Source organism: Phalacrocorax carbo, chromosome 2 (assembly GCF_963921805.1).
Source record: "Phalacrocorax carbo chromosome 2, bPhaCar2.1, whole genome shotgun sequence".
Classification (NCBI taxonomy): Eukaryota; Metazoa; Chordata; class Aves; order Suliformes; family Phalacrocoracidae; genus Phalacrocorax; species Phalacrocorax carbo.
Genome location: NC_087514.1, coordinates 24775937 through 24789594, shown reverse-complemented (window position 1 = coordinate 24789594; position 13658 = coordinate 24775937). Strand labels below are relative to the sequence as shown.

Sequence of the window (13658 nt, the reverse complement as noted above, 5' to 3'; positions counted from 1 at the left end):
GTATGCACATGTGGGTTTTTTAAGATTGGCGGGGGGAAAGATGTGTGGGAGTGTGTGTCATGTGGGGGTGTGTTAACATCAGAAAACGGAAACAGATACTAAGCCGTCCTTAGACTGAAAGAAGTATCAGATGGATGTAGTGGTTTAACCTTCTAATTCCATTTTTACTTGACACAGACTTGGAAAGTATTTTTAAACATAGTTGTATAGGATAAAATTTTCTTTTGATAGTGACAGACACCACCTCCTCTTTGTGAGGAAATAACCGTGACAGACAGATGGGGCCACTTCAGACCACCTGCCAATTTGAGGTTCTACCATAATCCTCAGGGAACTTCACCAACATTTAAGAGCCTCTCAGACCATATAATACATTATAGCAGATCTTTGCTCAAGAGCCAAGCAAGTCGCTGCCTAAAAGATATTTCCCAGCCACACAGGTGTCCAGGAATCAAAAGAGGAAGAAGGTGTCTTCATTAATGTTGGTACCTCTCTCAGATAGAATAATCCTGCTATCATGTAAATCTCCCCTTTCACAGAACCCAAGAGATCTAGAATATGAGAGTCCTGAACCTGAACAACTTTTTTCAGCATTGAACTTGAACAACTAGTTGCTTATCAGTTACAAAACAAGGAAATTATTCCAAAAGTGCACATTACATGACTGAATCCAGGGAATACTCTTTTGATTAATTTAGTCCTCTTTCACCATAGTTCTCTTACCCCTGATTCAGTACTATCTTGAAAATTCAAAGACATAATGCATACATTATGTGGCTGGAGAGCTGCCTGGAAGAAAACGACCTGGGGGTGTTGGTTGACAGCCAGCTGAACATGAGCCAGCAGTGTGCCCAGGTGGCCAAGAAGGCCAACAGCATCCTGGCTTGTATCAGGAATAGCATGGCCAGCAGGAGCAGGGAGGTGATCGTCCCCCTGTACTCGGCACTGGTGAGGCTACACCTTGAATACTGGGTTCAGATTTGGGCCCCTCACCACAAGAAGGACATTGAGTTGCTGGAGCGTGTCCAGAGAAGGGCAACGAAGCTGGTGAAGGGTCTGGAGAACAAGTCTTATGAGGAGCGGCTGAGGGAGCTGGGGTGGTTTAGTCTGGAGAAGAGGAGGCTGAGAGGAGACCTTCTTGCTCTCTGCAACTCCCTGAAAGGAGGCTGTAGCGAGGTGGGGGTCGGTCTCTTCTCCCTAGTAACAAGCGATAGGATGAGAGGAAATGGCCTCAAGCTGCAGTTTAGGTTGGTTATTAGGAAAAACTTCTTCACCAAAAGGGTTGTCAGACATTGGAACAGGCTGCCCAGGGAGGTGGTGGAGTCTCCATCCCTGGAGGGTATTTAAAAGAAGGGTAGACGTGGTGCTTGAGGATATGGTTTAGTGGTGGACTTGGCAGTGATAGGTTAGCGGTCGGACTTGATGATCTTAAGGGTCTTTTCCAATCTTAACGATTCTATGATTCTATGATTCAAGGTTCCAGTTGTTACCCAGACTAAGAAACCTACTTTCGCTCAAGAAAACTCCAACAGAATAGCTTGCTTTAATAATAAAAATCTTATTCTCTTCTTCCCACAGTATTTTCTGCAGTTTCTGAGAAAATGAGGCAGTGATTACATCCAGAAATATATTAACATTTACTGAGACATGAAGTGGAAAAACTGCATTTGCAATTATCTTTACTAATGAAAGATTCAAGGAGTGAGTAACTTATATTTGTGAGAAAAAGCTGTAGTAAACTAGATGGACATTAAATGTGAAACCTCATCCATAACCACACTCAGCAGTAATGACAGAAGGCATTCAAAAAATATGCAGTAGTTCTTTACTCAGGATACATTAGACCTCAAGCAGCAGTACTGTGTTCAGTTTTAGGCATCACACTTTCAGATATGTGAACCAACTGAAGATGGCTCAAAAGCAAGCAACTATAATGCTTAGATATTTGAAAAACACAGATCTGCAAGAAAAGATTAAATGACTTAGGAATGCTTAGTCTAAAGAGGAGGTGACTATAGTGAGAAACATGATAACTGTCTCCAACATATTAAACACCACTTCAAAGAAAGATAAAATATTCTTTGTTTCAAGTCTATAAAGAACAAAAGAGCTAAGAAGTTTAAATTTCATCAAAGAATATTCAGGTTACAGTGTAGGAAAGTTTCAAATAAACTACCCAAGAAGTTCCAGAATTTGTCATTGTATTCTACCAAAAATTATAGAGTTTCAGAATTGTGTGACCAAAATTTGGGCACATTTCCAAGATCTTTTCCACCACCACTTCCCCATTTGCCCTGTGTTCACGCAAATCACACAGTCTCAGAAGACAAAGTATTTTCCCTATGTCTAACCCAAAAATTCAGTGGAAGAGTGCATTACACAAAGATGAAGTGAAATGAAATACCATGTGCACCCTTCACAGGTTGCTCGCTCTCTTCCTGCAACAGCTCCTCTGCCTCTGATTTGATATGGATTATGTAAGGACTTACATTTAAAAGTAAATACTTTGAGAGGTTACTGGTAGCACAAAAGAAAGCAGAAATTTAATCTAGTCATGTCAAAACTGGAACAGAGTCTTGCTAGAAAAAATATTCTGCACACTGAATTTAAAACCTATTGCGGCTGACAGATTACCTTGGTAATAAAAAAACCACAAACCCCAAAGCAGAGGTTTATCATGTTTGGTCATCCTAGGTACAGAAACAGAATGATCATGTTTAACAGAAGAAACACGAAACAGAAAGGAACAATGCTTACAACAATGTTTGCTACTCCCTACTTAACCATTTACAATGGCAACACACAAACAGGTGACAGCAAAAGCCAAACCACCAGCACAAAGGAAAATGACCCATTCACTTGTGGTGTTCAAACTAAGAACTAAAATTAAACTGACAGAATACAATACTCCAAATATTAAATGCGTACATCCCACTGAAATAGAAATGTCTAATTACAGAAGATTTTCTAGTCTATGAAAGAGTATTGGTATATTAAGTTCTTACATCTTAAAGCCCTACCTTCAAGCAAAGAATGAAAACAAATTCTCCTGTCTCTGCTCCACTGACACCCAAGGTACTGAGAATCATAGGATTATTAAGGTTGGACAAGACCTTTAAGATCATCAAGTTCAACCGTCAACCCAGCACCACCATGCCCCCTAAACCATGTCTCAAAGTACCACGTCCACATGTTTTTTGAACACCTCCAGGGAAGGCGACTCCACCACCTCTATGGGCAGCCTCTTCCAATGCCTGACCGCTTTTTCAGTAAAGAAACTCTTCCTACTGTCCAATCTAAACCTCCCCTGACAGAACACAAGAATACAAAACTCAACGGCGCTTCTTTCCCAGCTGCCAGGTACTTACAGAGAACAGTGCTGCTGTCCTTGCCTAGCTAGTATTTCCAATATTCTCCTTAATACCATCATAAAAATATAATTTACATTGTAGCCCCTTAATGTCACTGCTAGATTAGTCTAAAAGTTATCTACATCCTTTCCTGTAAGGAATTACAGTTGTTAGAGCAAACCTAACTTTTTTTTCTACTTCATAGGCCATGATGCAGACAGGAGCAGTGGGAGGCATCACAAAGTAAAATCTGAACACTTGAATTACCAAACGAAAACAGAAGTGAAACCAAGGTACAGTATTACTTACACAATGGTTTAAAAGGGGTGTTATTTTTTTAATTGTAAGACTAGCGTCAAAGTGATTAATACAGCTACAAGATCAAAGTCAGTTAAAATTCAAATATACCACAGGAAACAATACTTCAGTTCTTCATGGCACTTCATTATCTTGGTAGGTGTAACCACTGCTCTTAGACAGAAAGCAAAAAATATGAACTACATAATGGTGTTCAAAAGTAACCCTACCAAATAACAGAGGTAAAACAATATACCAAATTCTGGACAGGCTAGGTAGATCAAAAATAAATTATCTTTCTGAAATTTTATTGTGTCTGATAAAACTGGAATTGGTCATGATTTAATAACTGGCATGACATATATCCTAAGGAAGATTCTTCCAGAAGGGAAAATGTTCCAAAAGAAAAACCATACAGACAAAATTCAAATTCCAATTATTATTTTTTAAGAGACAGTAAAAAGGTTAAAAGAACTGTGAGCCCAGGTTGGCTCTCTGTATCTTCAGTTTTATTTATCAAACTGAAAAATCTCTCCAACTTTCTCTTTTCCTGTATAAGACCAAAACTATGAGATGTTCTGTTTGTATTACAATTACACTAATTGAATGCAGGTCACTTGCTTTTTACTGAGTCCAGATGACATTTAGTAAGCTAAACATGGGCCAATTAGGCTTTAAAAAAAGGGGCGAGGGGGAGCTGATTGCCTCTGGGTAGGTCATACAGTGGCTACAGAACACAATTGCTTGAATTACAGTTTGACTAACATCAAACACAGAACTGAAGCTAAAAACTACCCTTTTTTTTCCTGCACACCTTCTAGATTTCTCACATTGAAATGTACTAATTCAAAAGCCATCTCTTTCCCACCCTGAGGCAATAGATATGAACAGACTCATGAGACGTTTGTGTTGTTTCCTTTCTCCACATAATTTAAGAAAACCCCATTCTTAATATTCTAAGAAGTACAAACAATGTAGTTTCCACTTTATTTTTAAAATCCCCAGTGGCTAACTAACCTTTTCAAGCCTGCTCATCTGAACTTACCACAGTAAAAAAGAACAACATAGCACTGGAGATTAAGTGAACACTAAAAATAATAATGGTCTAAGCCTCTTCTATTTCTGCAATAACATTTGTATTCTTAAATCAACCTGAACTGCCATGTAATTAGCCATACAATAACCTTTACTGATAATGCAGAGAAACTAGTTCCAGAGGAGTAGGAAAATCTTCAAGCTTATCTCCAAGAAGCAAATAAACAATATGTCTTTGTTAATGTCTTAGTGGTGATCAAGGGCTGAACCTGCTCTGACAAAAACACTAGCTATAAATTGATAATTAAAATCTATGCTACTAAATAAAACATCGGTTTAGATTTAGTGTAACTGACTGCAAAACTGTCAATGGTATTCATTCTAATCATGTCTGGATCGGACATCTCTTTTTTCAGTTTTCCATCTTTCAAACAGTAGTATCGACTGCTAAAGTAAAACTTAAAATTGTAGCCCAGTTAGTTGCTTATTCTATAGCACACTGAATTACGCAAGTTGTTATTTGTTTCATCTCAAGGTTTTGTACCCATCTCCACCTCCTCCCAACATGATCTGCTCCGCTTTTAACAAACTTCACCCAACGCAGGAAACAGAAGCATAACACAACACACACTAATTAACAATCAATTAAATGTCTTCCAGACTTGGTCATCATCTTTAAAATATTGCACACCCTAGAGGAAATACACAGAAGTCATGCAGATAAACTGCTTAGTTGTGTGTACATGATAACACTCTACAGAATCAAGGGCACAGGAAAAAAGTTTCTTCATGTAATTAAGAAATCATAGCATAAGATTTAACATTCTGAGGCCAGAATGATATACAGACACTGAGATAAGAGACCCACAATAGCATGAACTGGCCTTGCACCTCAGTTTCTTTGCTTAAACCAAATTTTAAACAAACCTGAAGGGAGAGTATAAAAAGAAAAAAATAGCAAGTATCTATCAAGATTCCCAAATTATTCAACCTAGAATATTTTATTGGAAAGCTGACAAAATTTTATAGGTTTTGGTTCTGATCTGCGGTCTGTGTTGTACTGCCGTGTCCAAACACTTATTAATCACAATTTCTAAATTTTTTTTTAGGGTCTGGTTTAACCTGCTGCATTTTGTTCCATTCAAAGACCTGTATCATAGGTACAATGACTGACACTGCGGGCGGGGGGGGGAGGGGGGAACAAACTCCCACCTCACCCACCCCCACAATTGAAAGCAAAGCCCTGTTACTGTAGGTACACCAGAAATAACCCTCCTTCACAAACAGTTCAGGGAATAAAAATTCACAGCCTATATTACTGGAAAAATCACATTTTAGCAATGTAGCTGTTGCAATCACTCAAGTATGCAAACAACATAGCAACAGTTGCAGCGTTGACTAGAAATGCTAATATCACATAAACGGGCTAAATCATACCCTTAATTTCTAGCAGTTTGTCCCCAGTTTATACAAAAGGACCTCAAGACAGAAGGGGGAAAGAATTTTGAATGCAAAGGTTCTTCAAGACATGGCAGCCGTATACAATTCCATGTAAATAGCCTTTCTTCTCTCCTTCAACAGATATGTTAGTGTTTATACTCCTGGCTTTCCAGCAATATGATAACTATTCACTGAGTAAACTACATAGTTCTCATGAAAAGCATCTCAAAGCCTATCTTATCAAGACTCATCTCACTTGAACAGCCTCCAAATGGCACAGTGCTTTTGTGCTGGTTTTGGCTGGGAAAGAGTTAACTTTCTTCATAGTAGCTAGTATGGGGCTATGTTTTGTATTTGCGCTGCAAACAGTATTAATAATACAGGGATGTTTTTGTTACTGCTAAACAGTGCTTACAGAGTCAAGGCTTTTTCTGCTTCTCTTCGCCACCCCACCAGCAAGTGGGCTGGGGGTGCCTAACAAGTTGGGAGGGGACACAGCTGGGACAGCTGACCCCAACTGACCAAAGGGATACCCCATACCATATGATGTCATGCTCAGCATATAAAGCTGGGGGAAGAAGAAAGACACGGGGATGTTTCGTCTTCCCAAGCAACTGTTATACGTGATGGAGCCCTGCTTTCCTGGAGATGGCTGAACTCCTGCCTCTGAAAACACTGTAGATCTCACCTCTCTCTCTTGCTCTAATTTTATGTATTCATTCCACTCAAGCAGCTTCACAGAAATTCCTCTATCCAGCACGATGGTCCCCAGCTTGAGATAATAGTATCTAAAGACCTTCCTACAGCAGACAATAGAGGCAAGAGATATTCATAAGAAAACTGAAAAATAAAGCATGCCTTGCATCTATAATGTTAGTTGAGGGATGCATACAATTTGGGGAAAAAAAAAGTGACAGCTGGTTAGCCTCCCAACATAAGAAAATAACTTAATTCTGTCAGGTCTGCACAAAGTCACAAAATTAATCAACTACTCCAGTCCCCTGGAGATCCAAGGTCAACAAAAAGGAAAATGGTATTAAAAGGTGTGGATGGAAGCAAGTGACTACAGACTTGAAACAATTTCTGAGGGATACCACAGAGTCACAGAATGGTTGAGATTGGAAGCAACCTCTGGAGGCCATCTTGTCCAACCTCCCTGCTCAAGCAGGACTACCCAGAGGCAGGTGCCCAGGATCATGTCCAGACAGCTCTCAAATACCTCAAAAGTACGCTCCAGCACACTTCCTAGCTGAATAGGTTCCTAGCATAGCACTCAAATACAACATAACTGAAGAAAAGCAGCACCTCACAGAAGCCAATAAATGGAGAAGTAACACAAGTGATAAAAATCCTGAAGAAAAGGCTTGACAAGGAATAGGGAGAATTGCTACTTCCTGTGAATTTCCAAGGCAAAAAGACCTCCTCTGGAAGTCCCACATCTGAAATGATAAGTCCTGAAACATTGTCCCAGATGCAAATTTTTCTTAAAACTGTCAGAAGCTATTCCTGTCTGTCATATGTACATATGATACGTATCTCCTCTCCAAGGAGAGACTGCTCCTCTTGGCCATATGTACATATAATGCCCCCAGGCCACAGAGGAGCTCTTATGTAAAAAGCTCCTGATGTGAATGATGAGAGGTGGATGATAGTGTCATCATCTTGTTAGAACCGGATGACGACTGAAGTTATCTATACCAGGCAACCTGAGCCTCAGAGATATTGTCAAAGTCAGTTACAACTCAGCACGCTGTGGATACAAGTTTCGGACATACAGTCCATTCATCCAGACCAAAGCAATATGCTAATATAAAACAGGGTCACCACAAGACTTTGCATTAAGAGAGTGCCATGACTGTACCTACAAACTCTACACCTCTATTAGTCCTTAAATTTTTGTGGAACAGTCTTTATCACTGTATTTGAAGCAGATGCCTTCCCTCTGCAACTCTACACATTTAGCCTAACACCAGGCTGCAAAGTGCACCCAAGTCTATCGCAAATCAGAAATGAGAGCAACTGAATTAGAAGACAGCAAGAGCTAGAAAGCTGCTGAAGACTACTGGCTCAAACTTCAGGTAGAGAAAGGCTGCCTGAAGACATGGCACTCAGCCTGAAACCACTGAGTGCAAGTGATAAAGCAAGGGTTTCTCCAGAACAGACAGCAAGACCAGAAAGCACAGAGGGTGATATCATGATTAGTCCTCCTGCAGTTTCTCTTGGCTCATTACAAGGACCAATGACTCAAAACCAGCATAGCATACCCCGAAGGACCTTTTCTGCGGCAGAGCCCCAGGCACTGCATAACCAAGGCCCCCAACAAGCCCAGTGTCCAGTGAATTATCTTCTTTGTAAATGGACATGCCCAGTGAAGAAGGAAATAAGCCTTCATAAGTTAAAGGGAACGTAAAAACATAGCTAGGAATGCCATAAAGATGATTAAACAAGCTATCCAACCAGGATAAAGAGCATTCACTTGAAGAAAATTTCACTTATTTTAAGCAGGCCTTTATTTTAAGCAGTAGCAAACTCCACAGACAACCCATGCAAAAGGAAAGGGAGATGCAAGACTCCTCCACCGTTCCTTTACATGCCGGAAACAAAGAGAGGGACTGTGAGCATGTCTGTTACAGATGGCTGGGCTGTAATGCTGTACTATGTTGGACTCACACAAGCAACAATTTAGAAGGGAACCATGTTAAGAGAGAAGACAAACAATTCAATTGTAATTCCAGCACAGACTAAACTAAAAAGTTGATCTTAAAAACAGCAGCAAAAGTTTTAGATCGGATGAATTCATTCAGAGATTCAATGCCTGTAATTGTACCTTTCATACAACAATATCCAATGACTGGAAGTCAAAGATAAAATGTTTTCATGTGAATCAGCCTAGCAGTACAGATAAATACAGAATGATTTACCAAGAGGAGAATTTATCAGAGCTCCAAAGGATATACTTGACATCCAATTAATGTTGGGAATATATAACCAGACCCACGTAAACAACAAACATTTTCTACACACTAGTTTAGCATTCCCAAAGCACCCATTCTTAGCAAGAAAACTGACAGAGCCTCACTTTAGTATCAAATGGAGATTTAAGTTCATCTAGCTCTTAGGGACAAACATTTCATTAAGAGCTATACAGAGACCAACTATTCCCACTCCTGTGGTCAAGCAAGAAGACATCATACAAATTACTGAACAAACAATGCCTTCTGAGTGGTAGTAAATATGGAGATTAAAAAAAAAAAATTAAACAAATCCACAGGTTTTGTCTGCCTAAAAATATCCAGCTGTAATAGGGCATTATTTGCAAACATATAATCAAAGAATTCATGTGTTTATATAGAATTCTTTAAGAAATATATCCATACCTATATATCCCTGTGTATAAAAAACTCCATATGTATACACACACATGAGTTCTTTGAGTACAGATACTGATATGTGGGTTTTATATAGACACATGTATCTCCCAAAGAACTAACTCCATATATATATAAAATATCAGTAAAAATAAAAATTCATTGTTTTCTTCACCTTCACTCAATGGAGGCAGGTTTCCACAGGTTTGGAAGTAGCTCGTAATCACGGGACAGAGATTATGAAGAATACGATGTTCATTTTTGTCCGAAAATCCTGAGGATTCTGACCATCTATGTACCTTCTGGAGCAAGTTTTTTTAAATTCATTGCTCTGCCTCTGAGCAATGATTTGCCTGTATTTCCCATTAGCAACTCACACATACACGCTGACCTCATAGCCACTGGTGTTCTCTTTAGGAAGCTGGCATGCAGATACAACAAAATACAGGTGAAACAAATACTATTGAAAAATCTGAAAGCAGAGGTTCCCTCAGTGAAGAGATCACCATGGCTGGGTTCTCATCTTCACTGAAGTTCCTCACACTGCACCTAAACAAGTCATAAAAAATACCAAATTAGAGTCAGGTGCAGCATACCCTCTCCTCTAATATGCAGACTTCACATATATGAAAACGAAAAATGTAATTCAAACAAATCCACACACACAATTTTCACAGATGTGGAGACAGAAGTTGTGTGAAACAGAACTGCAGCCTCTCAAGACGGAGACTTTGCCAAGCTCCACCCCTCTGGCTTTACTTACCTTTTCTCTCCTGCCTGCCGGATAGCTCCCCTTTGCCTAGCCAAAGCACCAAGGATAAGAAATGAGGTGGAAGAGAAGAAAATTCATGTGGAAATCGGGGAGAAAGACAACAGTTCTGAGCAGATCTTGCCTGATCTTAACACAGACTAAGCATCAAAGTTTGGCCTTAACTTACAGTGGAAGACCAGCCAACCATTACTCTGGCTCAAAACAGGGCCATCTAACACCCTCCACTTCCAGAATGCAACCCACACCTGCCAAAGGACACAAAATCTTTTTTTTAGAACCACTGTTCTATGTATTAAAAATACTAATTAAAAATTTAAAAACCTAAACATACATATTTTAGTTGTCTATAACAAGTAGTCACCTTCATTTTAGTAGTGAATACTCAACAAATTTCCTTAAATTATAAATACACTTTATGATAAATTGAATAAGTGAACATGTAGAACTTATAAATTTGCCGGAGTTTCCATAAAGAACGGCATCCAAAAACAAAGACGCCTTACCTTTGCATGCCACCCAGCATTAGATTTCTCTGCCACTTGGCCTTAACGCCCCATACATATAAATGTCTCTCTCAAGGAAGGAAAAGCCGCCTTTGGTTGAATATCATTGGAATGGTTATTTGAAACCAGTAATCATACAATTCTTTCAAATCCTTATCATATTACCAATATTTTATTGGAAACAGACGTTAGCAGCACAACTTAGTCAGAATTATTGAAAAACTTTTCTTTCAATTTCATAACAAATTAGGCAATGCTTAGTTGATACATCTGAAAAAAGTTACAGAATCACAAGCCCTAAGGCACAGGACTGGGTGTCATAATTTAAACCATCACCAGCTGAAATGCAAAGGCATTAGAAACATAACATTTTACTCTGCAAAGCAAATTTCTCTTGCAGATGATAATCTTTATTTGTTAAATTCTGAAGTCTCAACAGCAACCAAAAGCTACCATTTCAATGTCAAAAGCCTAGTAGAATTCTTACAAACTTAACACTAAAATTCCCTGAATGTTTACAAGTACTGAAACATGAAACAAATAAATGAACTAAGTTTTATTTAATGATTTATTAAAGGCTGCTCGGCCATAGCTGTTGTGAAATGACAGAGTTTTCAATTCCTAACACAAAAGCAAAAGATAAGCTAGTGAAGGGAATAATGCAGAAGTCAACTCACCTTGTGAGTCTACTACAGCAGTTGAGCCTAGGTAACAATTCACCAGTTTAAATAAAAAGGAAGATATTATCAGTTGTGGTCTTTAGCTCCAGATTTGGTGTCTTGGCCCCTAGCAATCCAGTCTACTGCCTTTAAAGCCACTCTGCAAGGCTATTTATAAAAACATATTTATCAAAGGAAACTGAAAAAGGTGGAGACTTTTGTCAATCACCGAAATTCTAGATTACGAAATTGCTTATTTTAGTAAGATGTGTCAAGTAATATTATAAGAGGCAAAAAAAAAATTTAATGTGTAATTGCCAGGGTTGCCAGTCTCCATCTAGTCACCGTGTGTCTTCTGATATAACAGTTATGAGTTAACTGTGTTACAAACATAATTATGACATTCACTGTAGATTTGTTTCTTCCAGTAACGGCAAAGGTTAATTTTAGAGGAAGTAAGTTCCCTTGAGATCAGAAAGAAAGCTGAGCCAACCATTACTTATTTTCTGAATATACATAAGTAATCAAGGTAACATCTTAACTAGACTATTAAGAACACACTCAGTGCATGAAACAATACCTGGAAGACATGTATCTCTTAATCACGTGGCTCTTAATGGTTTATGAAAATGAACATCATACTCACTGACTTCATCCATAAGAAGTACTAAGACATCAAGAACAAACTCTACAAAAAGCCAGCCAATGAGCTCAAGTTGCCCCAGGAAGCCAAAAATGTGCTATATAAAGATCTACACCTGCAAGGATCGTCAACAATATGTAGTCAGATATATAAAGCCCTAATGTTTTTTTAAAATTATTTTTATTTTTTAAAAATCTGAAGCTAACACCACAGTTCAAACACTATTATTTGGAAACACAATTTTACCCCTGCTTTGCAGTTATGTTAAAATATTTACAAAGGAATAGGTGATAAAGGAAACAGAAATGAAGGTGGAGACTGTTTTCATTTAAACTTTCTTTCCTGCATAACTGTACCTAACCTAATGTCAGGGTTAATAAAGCCCAACAGCACCAAATACTGATATCCTTTTTTTCAAATATGAGGAAACTGATTTGTGTGATACCGTTTGCTGAAAGCAAAGCATGCCTAAATACAGGCCCAGATACAGGCCAAACAGTCGTCTTGAAATTACCTGTCAAATACAGGCATAAGAAATAATAACCACAGGGATCATTTAATCTACCAACAAAAGGTAGATTAAGGCAAATCTGCCTTTCAAGAGGCAGATGAATCAGAAACAGATATAGTTCTGATGCGAAGTGGATGCTTGTAACTGCGTCATGTTTCAACACATATACAACAGATCTAACGTGAAAGGGCAACAGCCTGCTTTGACCCCCTTTTGCATAAATCAAAGTCTATGAGTAAACGTGCAAAAGCAGGTCTAATGAGAACAGCTTTTGTGAACAGTGAAAAATGTGTTGTTAAGTAATTTAAGTGTTCTGCGTGATTCAGAAATAAAGGGTGGGATTAAATTTAGACTACGTAGTCAAGAATGTAGTTAATCCCCTCCTAGTTTCTTTGATGGGGCAAGAAACACCAGTCTTTTGATCTAAATGATTGATGCGTCTCAGAAATCAGAGCACTTCTTCCCAAAATTTTTAGGTTTTTCCACCTAACTCTTTGAATACTATAAATACAAACATTTAATTTTTCAATTTGTTTTGAAGTCAGGTACTATTGAAAGCTCAGATACTCAATATACAGGGTCATTTGGTATCTCTGGGAACCTTTAAAAATATTAATCCATAACTCTCAAACATTTCAAGACAGAAAGACAGGTTGGCTTCTTGGGGAGCAGCTTCTCAACAAATCCTCCATCTGCAAGCCTTTATGTTCATGTATACTCAGGTATTTCTTCCTCCAGGAAGTCCTCCTCCCCCACCCCCAACCAATATTACATCAATGAAACAATTTACAACTCTATTCAAAAACCAGCTGTGTCAGCACAGGTGACTGATACCATTATGCTGATGTAACAGCTTCTCAGCACAGGAAGGAGAGATTACTCTTTCCCATCACATGCTTCCAACTCCTCCAGTGCTTCTCTAGCAGCATTAAAATGAACTGAACTCATTATTTTGGTAGAAAATTACCCCATCTCAAAAACAAAAAAAAAAAAAACCAAACAAAAAAAAAACCAAGCCACCCACCAAAAAAACCCCAAAACACCCCCAAAAACAACAACAACAACAAAAACCCAAACAAA

The 13658-nt window shown here is 38.6% G+C and overlaps 1 protein-coding gene across 4 annotated transcripts in view; it reads right to left on the bottom strand.

Annotated features, from left to right (window-relative positions):
• Positions 1–13658, bottom strand: part of STK3 (serine/threonine kinase 3) — a 139175-nt gene that overhangs the window by 78539 nt on the left and 46978 nt on the right. The gene's annotated exons all lie outside the window — the stretch shown is intronic.